At 43.1% G+C, this 16491-nt stretch overlaps 1 protein-coding gene across 2 annotated transcripts in view; it reads right to left on the reverse strand.

The window, feature by feature from the left end:
- LOC120993695 (retinol dehydrogenase 7-like) overlaps positions 1-14906 on the reverse strand; it is a 115519-nt gene extending 100613 nt beyond the window's left edge. For both annotated transcript variants that reach the window (XM_040422170.1, XM_040422171.1), the window contains exon 1: positions 14832-14906. The gene's annotated coding sequence lies outside the window, so the exon portion shown is untranslated. The remainder of the gene's footprint in view (positions 1-14831) is intronic.
- Between the last annotated feature and the right edge of the window lie 1585 nt (positions 14907-16491).

Genomic DNA, 16491 nt, shown 5'->3' on the forward strand with positions numbered 1-16491 from the left:
CCTCCAGGAACATCAACCCTGTTACAAATCTTTGTGTCATCAGCAAAAAGACACACCTTACCATCGAGGCCTTCTGCAATTTCGCTGATAAAGATATTAAACAATATGGGTCCCAGAACAGATCCCTGAGGTACCCCACTGGTAACAAGACCTTGGTCTGAATATACTCCATTGACTACAACCCTCTGTTGCCTGTCCTTCAGCCACTGCCTAATCCATTCAACAATATGGGAGTCCAAGCCCAAAGACTGCAATTTATTGATAAGCCTTCTGTGTGGGACAGTATCAAAAGCCTTACTAAAGTCTAGATAAGCGATGTCTTCTGCACCTCCTCCATCTATTATTTTAGTCACCCAATCAAAAAAATCAATAAGATTAGTTTGACATGATCTGAAGTAAACCCATGCTGTTTTTCATCTTTCAATCCATGGGATTTTAGATGTTCCACAATCCTCTCCTTAAGTATGGTTTCCATTAATTTCCCCACTATTGATGTCAGGCTTACTGGCCTATAGTCATCCAACACCGCCAATACCCGACGGATAAGTCAATGTATTTTATGGCAGCGCCAAGGCAAGTCCCCAGCTACAAAGCAAGGTCCTTTTGACCCTCCCGCAATAGTATCAGCCTGGCTGCCAAACCAGCCATTTATCCACCTCCTCCACTTCCTCCTTCATGGACATGCTCCTGTCTCCAACAGCAGCAGGGCACAGCACCGTTCCCACTTCCACTCCTTCCTATCATATGTGTTAAGTCAAGTGTTGACATGGGGTATTCGAGCTGTTCGGCTTGGGCGAGAGTAGCCACACAGGTGAGCAGTTGCTAATGTACAGCAAACATCCCACTGGTTGTCACCCCGCTGACTCCCACTGGGCAAAGTGGTCAGTGACAATAGCTGCAAGCTTGTGCTAAACATGGGGGAAGTAACACATGCTCATTTCATGGCGCGTGTTATTAACCTAGTAGTGCAACACTTTTTAAAAATGTACACTGGCTTGAGCAAAGTGCTAGTAGTATACAGAAGACTGTCCTCGCATTTCAACCATTCTTGCTTGGCAAGAAACACTATCCTGAACCTGCAGCGACAGAATGGTCTGCCGCTACACTGCTTAATCTGTGATGTTCCCACTTGCTGGAATTCAACATTGAACATGCTAGAACATGTACCGCCTCAGCAGGGAGCATGTTTTGTTTGGAGAATAGGCAGTGGTAGCTTATCAGAGACAACAGTCAGGTGCTAAAGCCATTCAAAGAGGTCACAAGTTTGTCAGCAAGCAACACAGTTGGTCAACAGAGACAACTGCGGCATGAACGCTCTCATCCCTCTCATATTTATCTTATAACAGACACTGACGCTCATGTAGCTTGGAATGATGGTGGAAGAAGAACAGTTAACACATCATGCTGTTGGCCCTGTAGCTGTTGGGGACCCACATGGAGGAGGAAGAGGTGTCATGTTACACATGCATGGTTTGCCTTTTTATTCTGTGTGTCCCTTCTCTCTTCCCCTCCTACTGTGCTCTCTGTAAAGTCTCCTCCCCTCTCTCCCTTGCATTCTGGCTTCACTCTTCATCTCAGCGATATGTATCCTGTTAGCTGCTCACACCATAATTTTTTGACCTATCCATTTGTTCATCGGCGTATGATCTGCACAGTTTGGAATAAACTTCTTCATGATCTACAATGTGTCGTTTGAATCGAGTCACTGTCAGCCAGTTCAACTAAGATTGATCGTTACCACTATCTCAGCACAACTGTAAGTTGCAGAGATCACACTTTCAATGCTTAGATTGGAGAGGCAGAACAGTCAAAATAATCAGTGAAAGGATCTTAGAAGATCAGCCAAATATCTTTCAAAGGATCCTTGCTAGCTATGCATGTATAGTGAGATGTATATGGACACTGGAATATAGCAGCAAAGCACAGTGCAAGCCTGCATACTCCAGCCAGCAAGCAAATCTCAGCATATGATTCATCAGTTTTCAGAACAGATTGATTGCAAATACTGTTCATGCAACTGTTATATAATTAGCTTCTACACTATCTGTGTATTGCCACATGCATTTCTACCTACAAGTGAATCTAAGCTCTGTATGCAAACAAAAGTAACTTTGCAGCAGCCATTACTATACTATTCCCTCTTGCTCATCTCCCCATTGGTTGCCTAGGAAACCCAATCCTCTCCAGGGATGCTCAACCTGCGGCCCTCCAGCTGTTGTAAAACTACAACTCCCACCATGCCCTTCTGTAGGCTGATAGCTGTAGGCTGTCCGGGAATGATGGGAGTTGTAGTTTTGCAACAGCTGGAGGGCCGCAGGTTGAGCATGCCTGCTTCTAGCCAGAACATTGATACATTTCTATGCAAATATATAACTTGTAATTTAACCCTCTGCTTATCATCACAATGCACCAGCAAGGCAATGTACAATCTGAGGAACCTAATACACAGCAAGAACCTGAACTTCCTTCAGATCAGGAGTCAGATCATATAAGCCACATAAAACAAAAACGTTTAGTAAAACCAAATTGAAAAGTACAACAGAACTATGAGACTGACAAAGAGGAACTGCTGTGTAACATCAGTCACTTATGGTCCAACACTGTTGAATGCATGTCAGCTCTGCCTCTACCAACTCATGAGGTATTGCACCTAGAGGGCACTATTAAGCAATTGAATGCTGCTCTTGAGAACTATCAAAACCAAATATGCTGATCTCTTAAAGCGGTACAACACAGAAGATTCCTTACAAGAATTAAAAGAATTGAATGAGCTCAATCTTGCAAGAGACAATTTAGTAATACAAACAAAGACAAAAGCAGAAGTAAAAATCGCACATCTCCATGAATCCAGATCCCATCTCTCCACAACGTCTAGGTCAGTCATGGCGAACCTATGGCACGGGTGCCAGAGGTGGCACTCAGAGCCCTCTCTGTGGGCACCCGCACCCTGGAGAAAGTCTATGGTGTACCAATATGCCTTAGACTTTTCCTGCCATTCATCAGTGCAGGACATGCTATGAACAGCACAGGCAGTGCATTGAATGTAGGCAGGTTATTATAGCTAAATGATAAAGTACATGGAAGATATATGATATTGGTGTTCAGGGTAAATTGCGTGTTGGCACTTTGCGATAAATAAGTGGGTTTTGGGTTGCAGTTTGGGCACTCGGTCTCTAAGAGGTTCACCATCACTGGTCTAGGTGATCCACAAGATCCTTACGATGAACATCTTCTACTCTCAGCCAACAACTTATCAAAGCCCGCGCTGATGCAGAAGCTTCTAAAATCCAGGGAGCCTTCGCCCAAGAGAAAGCGGAGATCGAAGCTGAAGCTGCACGGATGGAAGCTGAGGCTGAAAGGAAGAAAGCACAGATGGAAGTTTTGGAAAAACAATGTGAGCATGCCAAAGACATGGCAAGACTAAGAGTCTTAGAGCAGGCCGCAAGTGATGATTAAAGAGGTATCAGTAGCATCTGTTACATCTTATGCTTTAGATTCATAACGGACCTCTTCAGAACTCCATCACTCTGTCATAGCAGCCAAAGCACTCAACCAAGGTGTTTTCTCTGCACCTACTGCACTTTCTCAAGCGGTGGAAACTGGTACGAATAGAAAAGACTTTCTACCTTACTATTGCACTAACCAGCTACCTCCTAACAAACCCACAACTATAAAGCTACAAACCAACACACGCTTGGACTGTACGCCAGATCCAGTGTTGAACACCTTAGCACCATCCTATGTGCCCAAGTCACTCAACATCAGTGTACCAGCCACTGCAACTAACTCTGTCCCACCAGCAACTGTATACCCAAAGTCTGAAAACACAGACATGTCACAGTTTGGTAAATACATGCTTCGCAGAGAACTCACTAGGACGGGCCTCACCACATTTGATGACAAACCTGAAAATTACAGAGGCTGAAATTTCACCTTTAAAGCCACAATCAGCGAGCTAGACATCACTGCTGCAGAAGAACTGGATCTACTCATCAGGTGGCTAGGTCCCCAGTCTGCCAAACATATTAAGAGACTCAAAACTGTTTACACTTCCAATCCTGCTTCAGGTCTCGACGCTGCTTGGGACAGACTTGAACGTAGCTTTGGCAGCTCTGAGGCCATCGAAGATGCCTTATTTAAAAGGTTGCAAGGCTTCCCAAGGATTATAGCTAAAGACAATCTAAAGCTTCAAGAACTCAGTGATCTTCTACTAGAGCTTCAACTAGCTAAAGCTGACACCCTCCTACTTGGACTTCATTACCTCGACACCCCTCGTGGCATCAACCCTATTGTCCCTAAGCTACCATATGGCATTCAAGAAAAATGGGTTAGTTAGGGATCAACTTACAAGAAAAAATACAGAGTTGCCTTTCCTCCTTTTTCCTACTTCTGTGACTTCATAAGAGTAATCGCGGACTCAAAGAATGACCCAAGTTTCTTCTATGGTGACTGTAACCCTCTCAGTCCACCTCCTCCAGGACTTGCAAACACACGTATAACGCACAGAGACTGCCGGGGCCCAGTATCAGTGAAGAGCTCAGAACATGCTCGATACTGCTCGATACTGCCAACCTCAGACTACATAAAATCATCTCCAACAGCAATGAGGTAATGAGAGCATTTCCTTCTGATGATCATGCTGTCAGTGCTAAGGAATTCCAACTAGGGTCTGACCTTTCCCTCACACAACGCAACCTTGGATTGTTGTGCGATGTTAAACAAGACACGTTCACATTTCAAACATTAGTTTGTGACAAGCCCTTCACAAAACGAGGAGTACTGTCTGCAGTAAACAGTATCTATGATCCCTTGGGATTTATAGCACCCTTTACTATTCAGGGCAAGATATTACTCAGATAACTTACTTCAGAGAACACTGACTGGGATACCCCTTTACCCAAAGAGAAACAGCAAAGGTGGGAATCCTGGAAGCAGTCCCTCCAGGCATTGGAACAGTTTAAGATACCATGATCTTACACACTTGCGTCCTTAAAGAATGCCACCAGACTAAAGATCCATGTCTTCTCTGATGCATCCATGAAAGCCATAGCTGGGGTAGCCTATCTCTGGGTTGTACACCCCAACGGTGAAATAGGTGTAGGATTCGTGGGCAACGCCAAGCTAACTCCAAAGCCTGCACATACTATTCTAAGGCTCGAACTCTGTGCAGCCATGTTAGCTGTTGAAATTGCTGAGCTTATAAAGCTTGAAACAGACTTCAACATTGACTCCTTTGACTTTTACACAGACAGCAAAATCATGCTAGGATACATGCACAATCAAACAAGACAAGACAGTTCCATGTGTATGTCGGCAATCGAGTGGAAAGCATTAGGAAATTCTCCATTCCCGAGCAATGGCACTATGTACCCACTGATCTTAACCCTGCCGACCTAGGCAGTCATGCAGTACCTGCTGCTGCTTTTCTGGATACTTCATGAATATCTCCACCAGTACTCTTGAATGACGAATTCTTCTCAAGCCCTGTAGAGTCTACCTTTGAACTTATCCATCCAGAGTCCGATAAGGAAATCAAGTCCATTGCGGAGGCAAAGGTGAAACTTAAATCCCACCGACCTCCCGCCGCCATAATCAGCAGAAGCCGCAGCAGCAGCTAGCTCGGTCTTCTCAACATGATGGAGCATTTTTTTCACGTGCCTCACCAGGTTGAGGAAAATCAACAAACCGAGACCTCCCACCTCAACTCACAGGTACAGGCCTACCTACACTCTGGCCTGTCTCTGGTGCATACCCTGTTCCCTAACTCCATGGACTTCTGGGCAGGCAGACTGGAACAGTGTGTTAAACTGGCGTAGTACGCTGTGTTTCTTTTTTCTTGCCCAGCCTCCAGTGTCAACTCGGAGAGGGTTTTCAGCGCTGCAGGGGGTGTGGCGATACCCAAACAGACCAAGTTGTCCTCCACCAGTGTCCAAAACATCACTTTTGTCAAAATGAACTAAGCCTGGATTCGGTATTATTTTCACACTCCTCTGGCTAAGGCCAATGAATAGATCTGGTCTTGCTGACAGCTCCCTATATTGCCACTGTTGCTGTCTGCCTTCAATCATGTTGCCTGCCTACCATAAGCTGCTGCCGCCACCATGTCACTGCTGCTGCCTGCCTACCACCATGCTCTGTATGGCTGCTGCTGCCTCCTTCATGTCCTTGCCATCATTCTGTCGCTGCCTGCCTGCCAATATGTATGGCTGCTACGGCTGCCGTCTCAGCTGCTGCTCCTCGCTGCTAATCCCCCTACTGCTGCTACTATTAAAGCTACCCATCTGCCACTACTCATACTACTACTACTACCACCACTACTATTGTAGTGACCTGGAGCAGGGGTACTGTAAAGTCTGGATATTTGTGGACATTTACCTATTTTCCCTATGCAAAGTTATACACTTCTTACTTTATTTCACTTAGAGTTAACTTGCATTGTTTAATACTGTGTAACTGCATTTTATATGTTGTGATGTATATCTTGTTTATTTGAACTGTATTTGCAAGGCTCTGTGGAAAGTGTTAATACTGAGAGACTTTTGGGACTTATAAAAGCTGGTCATTTTCCACAGTTACCATAGGGTTTAACCTCTTCAGGACACATGACTTACCGGTACGGCATGTTGTCCCGGTACTTAAGGACACATGACGTACCCGGCAGGCGGTGATCGGAACAAGGTGCCTGCTCAAATCATTGGCATCGCGCTGCCTTCCGGTGACGAGCCTGTGAGATCCAGCCCCCTGGATCTCACAGGCCGGAAGCTGTATGAGTAATACTCACTGTATTACTCATACAGCCAATGCATTCCAATACAGAAGTATTGGAATGCATTGTAAAGGATTAGACCTTCAAAGGGGGACAAAAAATAAAGTGAAAAAAAAGTTGAAAAAATAAAGTTTTCCCCCCAAAAAAATAAAAGTTTCAAGTAAAAATAGACATATTAGGTATCGCCGCGTCCGTATCGACCGACTCTATAAACATATCACATGACCTAATCCCTCAGATGAACACCGTAAAAAATAAAAAATAAAAACTGTGCTAAATAAACCATTTTTTGTCACCTTACATCACAAAAAGTGTAATAGCAAGCGATCAAAAAGTCATATGCACCCCAAAATAGTGCCAATTAAACCATCATCTCATCCCACAAAAATCATACCCTACCCAAGATAATCGCCCAAAAACTGAAAAAACTATGGCTCTCAGACTATGGAAACACTAGAACATAATTTTTTTTTGTTTCAAAAATGAAATCATTGTGTAAAACTTACATAAATAAAGAAAAGTATACATATTAGATATCTCCGTCCGTGACAACCTGGTCTATAAAAATACCACATGATCTAACCTGTCAGATGAATGTTGTAAATAACAAAAAATAAAAACGGTGCCAAAACAGCTATTTCTTGTTACCTTGCCTCACAAAAAGTGTAATATAGAGCAAAAAAAAAAATCATATGTACCCTAAAATAGTACCAACAAAACTGCCACCCTATCCCATAGTTTCTAAAATGGGGTCACTTTTTTGGAGTTTCTACTCTAGGGGTGCATCAGGGGGGCTTCAAATGGGACAGTGTGTCAAAAAACCAGTCCAGCAAAATCTGCCTTACAAAAACCGTATGGCCTTCCTTTCCTTCTGCGCCCTGCCGTGTGCCTGTACAGCGGTTTACGACCACATATGGGGTGTTTCTGTAAACTACAGAATCAGAGCCATAAATATTGACTTTTGTTTGGCTGTTAACCCTTGCTTTGTAACTGGAAAAAAATATTAAAATGGAAAATCTGCCAAAAAAGTGAAATTTTGAAATTGTATCTCTATTTTCCATTAATTCTTGTGGAACACCTAAAGGGTTAACAAAGTTTGTAAAATCAGTTTTGAATACCTTGAGGGGTGTAGTTTCTAGAATGGGGTCACTTTTTTTGAGTTTCTACTCTAGGGGTGCATCAGAGGGGCTTCAAATGGGACATGGTGTCAAAAAACCAGTCCAGCTAAATCTCACTTCCAAAAACCGTAGGGAATTCCTTTCCTTCTGCGCCCTGCCGTGTGCCCGTACAGCGGTTTACCACATATGGGGTGTTTCTGTACCTTAACCCCTTAAGGACACAGCCTTTTTACACCTTAGGACCAGGCCATTTTTTGAAAATCTGACCAGAGTCCCTTTAAGTGCTGATAACTTTAAAACGCTTTGACTTATCCAGGCCGTTCTGAGATTGTTTTTTCATCACATATTGTACTTCATGACACTGGTAAAATGGAGTCAAAAAAATAATTTTTTTTGCACCAAAAAATACCTAATTTAACAAAAATTTGGAAAAATTTGCAAATTTCAAAGTTTCAGTTTCTCTACTTCTGTAATACATAGTAATACCCCGAAAAATTGTGATGACTTTACATTCCCCATATGTCTACTTCATGTTTGAATTGTTTTGGGAATGATATTTTATTTTTTGGGGATGTTATAAGGCTTAGAAGTTTAGAAGCAAATCTTGAAATTTTTCAGAAATTTACAAAAACTCAATTTTTAGGGACCAGTTCAGGTCTCAAGTCACTTTGCGAGGCTTACATTATAGAAACCACCCAAAAATGACCCCATCTAAGAAACTACACCCCTCAAGGTATTCAAAACTGATTTTGCATACGTTGTTAACCCTTTAGGTGTTGCACAAGAGTTATTGGCAAATGGGGAGGAAATTTGAGAATTTCATTTTTTTGTCTAATTTTTCATTTTAACCCATTTTTTCCACTAACAAACCAAGGGTTAACAGCCAAACAAGACTGTATCTTTATTGCCCTGACTCTGCCGTTTACAGAAACACCCAATATGTGGCCGTAAACTACTGTACGGCCACACAGCGGGGCGTAGAGGGAAAGGTGCGCCGTATGGTTTTTGGAAGGCTGATTTTTATGGACTGGTTTATTTACACCATGTCCCATTTGAAGCCCCCTGATGCACCCCTAGAGGAGAAACTCCCTAAAAGTGACCCCATCTAAGAAACTACACCCCTCAAGGTATTCAAAACTGATTTTGCATACGTCGTTAACCCTTTAGGTGTTGCACAAGATTTAATGGAAAATAGAGATACAATTTCAAAATTTCACTTTTTTGGCAGATTTTCCATTTTAATATTTTTTTTCCAGTTACAAAGCAAGGGTTAACAGCCAAACAAAACTCATTATTTATGGCCCTAATTCTGTAGTTTACAGAAACACCCCATATGTGGTCGTAAACCGCTGTACGGGCACACGGCAGGGCGCAGAAGGAAAGGAACACCATATGGTTTTTGGAAGGCAGGTTTTGCTGGACTGTTTTTTTTTACACCATGTCCCATTTGAAGCCCCCCTGATGCACCCCTAGAGTAGAAACTCCAAAAAAGTGACCCCATTTTAGAAACTACGGGATAGGGTCGCAGTTTTGTTGGTACTAGTTTAGGGTACATATGATTTTTGGTTGCTCTATATTACACTTTTTGTGCGGCAAGGTAACAAGAAATAGCTTTTTTGGCACCGTTTTTTTTTTTGTTATTTACAACATTCATCTGACAGGTTAGATCATGTGGTAATTTTATAGAGCAGGTTGTCGCGGACGCGGCGATACCTAATATGTATACAAATTTTTTTATTTATGTAAGTTTTACACAATGATTTCATTTTTAAAACCCAAAAAATGTTTTAGTGTCTCCATAGTCTAAGAGCCATAGTTTTTTCAGTTTTTGGGCGATTATCTTAAGTAGGGTCTCATTTTTTGCGGGATGAGATGACGGTTTGATTGGAATCTATTTTGGGGTGCATATGACTTTTTGATTGCTTGCTATTACACTTTTTGTGACGTAAGATGACAAAAAATGGCTTTTTTTACACCGTTTTTATTTTTATTTTTTTACGGTGGTCATCTGAGGGGTTAGATCATGTGATAGTTTTATAGAGCCGGGCGATACGGACGCGGCAATACCTAATATGTATACTTTTCTTTTATTTATGTAAGTTTTACACAATGATTTCATTTTTGAAACAAAAAAAATCATGTTTTAGTGTCTCCATAGTCTAAGAGCCATAGTTTTTTCAGTTTTTGGGCGATTATCTTGGGTAGGGTATGATTTTTGCGGGATGAGATGACGGTTTGATTGTTACCATTTTGGCGTACATGCGACTTTTTTGATCACTTTTATTACCTTTTTTGCGAAGTAAGGTGGGCAAAATTTCAATTTCATCATAGTTTTTTATTTTTTATTTTTATGGTGTTCACCGTTCGGGTAAAGTAACATGACCGTTTTATAGATCAGGTCGTTACGGACGCGGCGATACCAAACATGTGTAGGGAATTCTATTTTTTTCATTTTTTATCAGTGATAAATATGTTTTTTGATTTTTACTTTTTTTTCACTTTTATTCACTTTTTTTTGACCCAGACCCACTTGGTTCTTGAAGATCCAGTGGGTCTGATGTCTGTATAATACAGTACAGAACAATATATATTGTACTGCACTGTATTTTACTTACACTGAACAGATCTATGCCTTTCAGCACAGATCTGTTCAGCACCATGGACAGCAGGACGCCTGAGAGGCGTCCTGTTGCCATAGGAACCTTCCCCGTCTGCTCAGAACTTCGCAGACGGGGAAGGGTAAGGAGGGGATCTCTCGGGGGGCTGTCTGGGGGCTCTCTCCCTCTCCATCGGGGGGCTGCAAAGGCACAGCAGCCCCCCGATGGGAGAGGGAGGGAGCTCCCTGCGCTGTTAACCTTTTCCATACAGCGGTCCGTACGGACCGCTGTATGGAAAGGGTTAAACGGCTGACATCGCATCGCAGATGTCAGCCGTTTATACCAGGGTGCCAGCAATGTGCTGGCACCCTGGTATACCCACTGAACACCAATGAATTTTCAAGGGGAGGCGGGCAGGGGATCGCGATCCCGCCTGCCGCACCGCCCGCCTCCCGCACCGCCCACACCGCCCGCAACCCTCCCCCTGCACCTCCCGCCACCATAAAAATCATTCGGGGGTGCAGGGGGGGGTGAATAAAACTTTTTTTAGGCATATAAAGTTTCTGATCCCTGCGGTCAGGGACCGCGGGGACCAGAAACTGCAGAAATCGCAGCAAACCGCAGGTCTGAATTGACCTGCGGTTTGCCGCGATCGCCGACATGGGGGGGTCACGGGACCCCCCCGCGCATTTAGCCTAGGTGCCTGCTCAATGATTTGAGCAGGCACCGGGTTCCGATCACTGCCAGCCACACGGCAGTGATCGAAAATACACAGGGCGTACATGTACGCCCTGTGTCCTTAAGTACCAGGGCACAAGGGCGTACCTGTACGCCCTATGTCCTTAAGAGGTTAAGGGTTGTAGTTTCTAGAATGGGGTCATTTTTGGGTGGTTTCTATTATGTAAGCCTCACAAAGTGACTTCAGACCTGAACTGGTCCTTGAAAAGTGTGTTTTTGAAAATTTCCAAAAAATTTCAAGATTTGCTTCTAAACTTCTAAGCCTTGTAACATCCCCAAAAAAAAAATGTCATTCCCAAAATTATACAAACATGAAGTAGACATATGGGGACTGTAAAGTAATAACTATTTTTGTAGGTATTACTATGTGATATAAAAGTAGAGAAATTGAAACTTGGAAATTTTTTTTTTTAGACTTCATTTTACCAGTGTCATGAAGTACACTATGTGATGAAAAAACAGTCTCAGAATTGTCTGGATAAGTCAAAGTGTTTTAAAGTTATCAGCACTTAAAGTGACACTGGTCAGATTTGCAAAAAATGGCCTGGTCCTTAAGGTGAAATAAGGCTGTGTCCTAAAGGGGTTAAAGAAGAGCATGGTTTGGAGGGAAAAAACAGACTTGTTTACTTCCAAAACCAGACAGACTGACCTTTTGAGTATCTGGTTTAGCTATGTTATGTCTGGAAACTTGTTTTTGTCTAGCAAAACTGCTGTGTCATTGCTATTGACTATCATTGAAGCTCTAATGTAAGTCTATAAGAGACGGAAAGTGAAACAATGTATCTGTTTGTACTGAGTTTCTACACTCCACCCCTCCCACTAGAAGGTTCTAGTTTAGCTATAAACAATATAAAAGGAGAGAAGTCCCAGCCCCTAGTGTTCTGCAGTTAGGAAACAGTGCTTGGAAGAGAAGACTCTGCCAGACTACTGAGTGACCAGAAGAAGACGCTGAGACGGGGATACTCTGCCACAGACGGCTGGATCACCAGCCTTGGACCAGGGTACCAGCCTTCTAAAGAGAGAGAGAGAGAGAGAGAGAGAGAGGGAGGGACAGGGAGGAGATTGGAGAAGCCAGTCTATGCCTCGCCTGTATTGTTTTGCACATTAATACCTCCAGTAAAGATGCACCCTGGTCTACTGCAGACCCCAACTCTCTGGACTTATTTACCATTGGGGTGCACCACGTCTTACCGTCCCTTCCAGAAAGCAGCAACAGTTGGTGACACCTCAACGTTGTCCGGGGGACGCAGCGTAGCATTGGGGCCACCCCAATCCCGGCCACTGCCCTACTACTACCACAGCCAATCTACTGCCTTCTATGTTCCATGCAATGCTGCTTTTGCTACTACATGCCACTATAGCCGTACCCTTTCCACATCCACACTGCACTGCAGTCCCTCCAAATTAGGGTCCATTCACACATCCGTAGTGTATTGCGGATCCGCAATACACCTGGCCGGCACCCCCATAGAACTGCCTATTCTTGTCCGAAATTGCGGACAAGAATAGAACATAGAGCCAGCCCCATAGAGAATGAATGGGTCCAGATTAGTTCCGCAACGTTGCAGAACCGATTTGGACCCATTCTACGGACGTGTGAATGGACCCTTAAAAGGGAGAATTTTTCTAGGCTCGAAAGAGCGACTATTTCTTCGGACAATTAACACTTTTGCATGTTGTATGGGCAGGCATTCAAACCCCGTCAAGGCATCATTTTTGGACACTTGGTCCTCCAACAATTCAAATTTTTTGCCCCATAACACGTCTGTGTTTAAACATCACCTGCTCCCAATCAGGGACAATTTTTGGAAGCTTTGGAATAAGCATAACGCACTGGGGGACATTTATCAATGGTTTTACTCCACAATTGTGGTGTAAAAAAGTCACACATTATGGTGCATGACATCTGAAGTGCTGAGAGAAAAGGAGCGTGGCTTGGGGAAAGGGGGCATCACTTCGAGACGCCACTACATTTACTATAACTTTCGCCAGAAAGTGGTGGAAGATATAGCTGAATTCTATGCCAGCCTGTAGCTGGCGTAGACTTCAATTTCTGGCGCATGGCAGAGATGCGTCTGATTTGTTAAGAGGTTTCTGCCTCTTAAAAAATCAGGCACATCTCACACCAGTGGAGGGAGATTAAGAGTGGCGGATGGGTCAGCCAGTCTTGATATATCTACCCCACTGTTCATTAATGCTGTCAAACATGAATTTACCTGTAGCTATTTATGTGCGTGTCACTCAGACATGATTTATGATTGGGGTCATTTAATCAAGATGGCCGCGATGGCCTCTATGCGAGCAAATGGATAAAGTGAGCCTATATTTTTACCCTGATTAACCCCTGAAAGGCAAAAATTGTAGCCTCAGATGCCGCAGTCAGCGATGAATGCAGCATCTGAGCAGTTCAATGACAGGGGGGCGGCACGATTGTTGTTCCCCATCATTGTACCAGCTACATTCAAAGCAATGCACTTAGTGACAAAGTAATTAGTCACAAATCAAATTTCTTTGTGAAATTCAGGATTTTTCATAAATGCGCTCATCTCAATTCACAGTGAAAGGAGCTCCACATTCCTGCAAGGTATGCACCCCATTTTCTTGTTTACACAGACACAATGGCTCTTCAATATGACGGCTGTGCTGGACGCTGCAGCTTGTCCTTTGTAAGTAAAAATGCACAGATACAGTCATATGTACCTGGAGGAAGGGGATGTAGAACTCACAGGGGCGCCATGGCCCCTTCAGTGTGGTTATTCTACCACCATAATACACAAACAAAGCTTCACCTAACCAGTTAAATTTTTGACTTTCCATCCTCTTACACTCTCTACATTGTCCTTCCAAAACTTATTGCAATTTGGGGGTCACAATGGCCCCCTGTCATGCTTTGGTGTGGGAGGGAGATTCCACACAGAGCATAAGAGGGAAGGGGGGGAACAGGGAATCAGGCCTGGAAACTAGGAAAGGAAGATGGACACCTCCTAGTAAAACCCTAACCAAAATCTTGACTGACTACCAGTATGAACAGACCCCAGAGGTAGGTGTGTTTATACGCAGGAATACCTAGAGTCCTATCTAGCCCTATAGGACCCTGGTACTAATGGCAGGGACGAGACTACCTGTTCCTCCAAAAGAAAGGATGAACAGGAGTCTCCTTCAGGCCTAATACAAACAATAGGTAAATGCAACACACAGAACCCAAACAAAATACAAAAAGGGAAAGTAAAGACTTAACTTCATAGGGGCTATGGAAGCACCAGGAACTCTGCCGACATTCACATATCAGCAATCCACAACTGAAGCTATAAACAATCACAATAGAAGCTCTAAGGTTGAGTACCCTGCTTGACCCAGATAATTATACCATATAAAACATATAAACTGCACAGGATTGTGGGAGAAGCAACAATAAATATGGAAGGTTAAAATGCCCTCATTAGCAACACCTGAGGCAAGGGGTGTGGCCATTACCAGAAACAACACAGACCCCTATTGATCCACAGGGAAAACCTGTCAGATCAAACCACGTGTTGCCAGTCTCACAGATTTCCTGCCACCTGTCAACGTGACACCACCTTTATGGTTCCTTGTCTTGAGTACCTTTCTTACCTTAGGAGAAACGTTATGAAGATGTTCAGAACTGGTTTTTACAAGAGCTCTCAATAAATCACGGCCCACTGCTTTGCTACATAGATATTGAAACCTTTACAAATTGCACTTTGTCTAGTAATAAAGAGGAGAACGATAGGCGTGGAGACTAGAATGCACTTGTCACTCCAGCAGAGGGAGTAAAGTAAAGAGAGTAGTGAGCTGCTGCCAGACACCTCTGTTGACTGCTTATTTTCCTGGGGAAAAAGAGAATCAGATATGCTGAAATCCAAATGCCTAATTCTTCCTTCCCTAAACATCTGCTGTCGAGGAGAGTTGAAAGGCCCCCCCTTCACATTAAATGGTTGGCTGGCCCTACCAAAAGTTGGCAGGTTTGACCGATATTAAGATAAAAGGATAGCTTTAGGCCTCATGCAGATGACCTTATACAGGATCTGTCTTACCTGAATTCTGAATAGGTTTCCCATAGAAGATAAGGGCCCATGGAGTACCTTCATGTGCATCTGATTTTGAGAAAAATTATGCCATGGAAATTTGTTAGAATAAAAATCCCTGCGTGCCATATTATAAAGTTTTTCTCATTGCTTCTAGGATCTGTGACACCACATGCTGGACTTGTGGACACTTCATGTGTTGCTGTACATGGTTCAGATGCATGAACATGTTTATTTGTACAAAGGTTGAACCTAGACTTGTTATTGGGGCAAGGGAGGGGGGTTATTCTCCTGGGAAATAAGAAAATCAATTTGGACAAATATTAAAAACAAACGATCTGGTGAGAAACTAAATGTAGTAAAGGATCCTGTTAATAACCTTGGTGTAATCTTTGCATGAATTGCTATGTAACCATATACTCTGTTTAAAGAAGATACACTACATAAGTTTACAGTCCTCTGTTGCCATAAATAAGTGATACAGATCTAGCCTATAGTGCAAATACAACGTCTTACTAACAATCAGACTTTTCATTATACCAATTAAAGGGCATATAGTGAAATCACCGGCCCAGATTTACTATAGCTGGGGTAAATATCTAGACATGAAGGGGACATTTATCAACCCCTCTGCTGCAGAAAAGTGGCAACAAAAAGTTACAAACTTTGGTGCATGCTGCTGTTGCTTAAGATTTTGCAGCTTTCTTGGGGTTTTACTCACTGCTTGCCACTTTTCAAAGTGGTGAGTGGTAAGGGGCCAGAGTAGGCGGTCTGTCACATGTATTATAATCTATGCCAGGATACTGGTTTAGATTATAGTGGAAATCTAAAGCAGCTCCCTTATAATCTATGCCAGGAAATTGGTTTAGATTATAGCAGAGATCTAGAGCAACTCCCTTGGACCTGCAAAAGGCATGCACCTCTTAATATTTATGTTTCATCAAAAGCAAGCACGGGAGAGATCTGAACAGTGGCTCAGGTTGTATGAAAAATCTGGAGCATATACTGACTGTCATTGTAAAGACCCCTCTACATGGGTCATCTCAACAGGCAATAATCCAGCTCTTCAAAGGAGGTGAGAGCTGCTATGAATGCTTGTTCTCATAGAGAATCATTGCTACTAGGCAGCAAACTGCTGTGTACGTAGTATAATCTGCTGCCCAGAAACAATGATCTAGGTGTCGGCAGCAATGATACTTTTACCACAAGCCCTACCGGTATGGAGA

Source organism: Bufo bufo, chromosome 3 (genome assembly GCF_905171765.1).
Source record: "Bufo bufo chromosome 3, aBufBuf1.1, whole genome shotgun sequence".
Lineage (NCBI taxonomy): Eukaryota > Metazoa > Chordata > Amphibia > Anura > Bufonidae > Bufo > Bufo bufo.